Source organism: Bidens hawaiensis, unplaced genomic scaffold (assembly GCF_021521415.1).
Source record: "Bidens hawaiensis isolate Kalapana, Puna unplaced genomic scaffold, B.hawaiensis_p1.1 tig00008656_1, whole genome shotgun sequence".
In the NCBI taxonomy this organism is placed as follows: Eukaryota; Viridiplantae; Streptophyta; class Magnoliopsida; order Asterales; family Asteraceae; genus Bidens; species Bidens hawaiensis.
Window position 1 is genome coordinate 101,229 of NW_027491626.1, and position 3,095 is coordinate 104,323.

A 3,095-nucleotide genomic window follows, 5' to 3' on the forward strand; every position below is an offset into this window, starting at 1 on the left:
GTCCCAACACATTTGGATTGATGTAACAATCACAAAAAGGGTCGAAGTGGTATACAAAGGACTTCACAAATTGGTCAAATTTGGAAGATTTGCTGAAAATGAGGCTGTCACTACTAGTGCATGTGCCTCAATTGCTGATGAGCATGTGAAACCTGCTTCGAGGTTCACAACAGCTTATGAGACTATTTCTGACGTTGATGAGCCGGATAGTTCTCCATCATAACACACGGAGACTGAGCACTAGGAAGAACAAACTATACCTACTTCTGATCAATTGAAAGATTTTTAGATATTTAAAGATCCGCTCCAGTCGACTGCATTGAAGCCTCCTCAATCAGTCACTGCAACACAAGATGAAGATATTCAAGAAAAACCAGCCATCGATCTCATTCCAAGAAAAAGGCGAAAGAAAGATCCTAGACTAGGTGTGTTTGTTACAGAAAATACACCAACAAGCCAACACAAAGATTCTGAGCCCGAAACTACTGAAGCTCAAGTTGATACAGGTCCGTCCACTGCTGAACATAGAACTCAAGATCAGATATTTGATGACATTTCTCATGAGTTCGTTTTTGAAGCCAACATTCAGTCCACAGACGAACCATGGGATCGTCTGACCCGATTGGTCAAAAAAGTTCAAGCGCCGCTGACAAGATTGCACACATTATGGCAATGGAAGATAAGTTTTTGCAAGACAAGGGCAAGGGGATCACTCTTGATGCTGAACCTACTGATGTACAGTCCTTACAAAAATGAGTCTTTGAACTTGAACAAGACTCGGTTGCGAAGGATATACGAATTCAAGAGCTTGAAGCAAGTAACTCTGATAAGGATTTAAAGATCAATGAACTTCAAGCAAACATGGGCGGCCTCACTGATATGTACTTAGATCTCCAACAAAGATCATTCAGAAATTTGGAGATGAATTTAAAAGTAGTGATGACATTGCTGAAAAGACACCTGCTGATAATCAAGGTGGTAGTTCTAGTGCGCGTCCCTCTTCAAACATAGATGCTTCTGAAACACTGGAACAATATCTTGCTGCCCCTCCAAAGGCAGCGAACAAAGTGAGAGAAATTAAAAGAAGATTCTTATTATGAAGAACTCAAACCAGAATGTGGAATCTTCCGATCACCCAGATAAATTAATCGTTGAATTCAAAAAGGGATTTTCTGACAAGTATGGTGATCGATCAGGCGTTGTTTCATGGGGATTTGATATCGACAAAGCTATGTGGTGGGTGAAAAGGAGGTCTGGAAATACTGAATACTACAGGTAGATGAAGGATTTTGGAACATGGACAAGGATTGACCTCAGTGACTTGATAAATACTCCTTTTCACAACCCCAACAACGAATAAAAGGCTATCAATTTCTGGAACTTTTTGAGGAATCAAGTTGATCGAGGATTCCCAAATATAACCATAGCTGAATCATTTTTAAAGAAAGCCAAAGGGGTCTGAGATCCAAAGACGGGGAAGGCAATGGTCAATGTAATATGGCCGGCAACTAAAAAGGCAAGTCACATTCCAGTTTCTACTAGAATTCCCGATGGTGCTTTGGATGAGATGACATTCTGGACGTAATATGGTGAGATGGCAACAGTCGTTATTCGTCTATGAAAAGGGCAATTTTAGTTTGTTGATCCACGTGATTTATTGAAGTTTGGTGAACAAGACATTAAAACTCTTAGCAACATCCAAATCATAGCTGAACCATTGTACGGGCCAGCTGCTAAGGAGTATACAAGAATGGTTAGATCGATTATCCGTACAGGATTATGGGTTGGTGCTTACAAATAGGTAGACACAAATATTCTTGAGCACGATTGATTTTGAAGATTTAAACCAAGGGGGAGATTTTTGGGCTAGTATTAATATGGTTTGTACTTGGTTTGGGCTTATATTGTAAACCGAGTTCATGTGGATCTCAGTGGGCGTTTGGGTAGTATTGGTCTTATATGTAGTCTCTATATAAACCATGTAACTAGGTTTAATATAGGGCTAGATGTATGAGACGTGATAGAGAGAGAGAGAGAGACGAGTAAAGTATTGATTGTTTTGTAACTCGTTGTGCTTAAGCACCAGACGTTTAATATACGTGTGTTTTGAAGCAGATTCATCGTGTTCTTATTGTGTTTATTTGCATCATATTGAATCATCTCGTGTTAGTTTCTGCACAATCACGAGATTAGGTGATACACATTGAAAGATCCGTTCATAGGACTTACGATAAGTTATTGTTGATCTTTACGTGGTGTCGTACTACGTTGCTCCGAGCTTCATAAAAAAATATTGTAGTTGTTTTTCTTAAAAATAACTCATCCCAACTTATGGTCTCTATTTGACTTATCTTATCCAAATAATTGTTCTCTAATATAATAATAGTATACATTTTACTATCTGCTCGATACGTTTGGTATTACGACCGTTGTTAAAACACTAATTTGCATTTTTCCGCTTCGTTATAACTCGGAATTGTCGCGTTTTCGCATGCGTTCTCGGTTTTCATTCTTCTAAAATGTTCAAATTTTTTCACCTATGAATATGTTTCAAATATCGGGTTAAACATTCACACATTAACCGAAAACGTTCGCTTCTTCATAACTTTTCCCAAAATGCCTCTATTCGATCTGACTTCGCATGTGTTTTCCATTAAAAATATTTCCTTTATTCTTAGAATAAAATAATATTTTTTACTTCCGAATCATAAATATCAAATAACCAAGTTTAAACAAGTATTAATCTCGATTATGGAATTTAATAAATCGTTTTTCTTGCGTGTTGTCAAATTTCCCCACCTTATTTGATTCTCGTCCTTGTGATTCGACTAAGAATAGAGGGATAACATTCTAATGCTTTTCTTTAACTTTCTTGCTTGTCGGTAATTTACCGTCATATATATTTTTCAGAGTCTTTTGCGTCGCCAGGTGCATGGTATTGATCTGATTGAAAAAATTTAGTCGGTATTAGCAACGATATCTCTTTTTGATCACAAGGTAATCTTCTCTGATCAGAATTAGATCATTTTATTGTGCGGGTATTAGCTACTTATCATGGCATGAGATTTTCTATCAAGATCCTTAATTAACTCCAA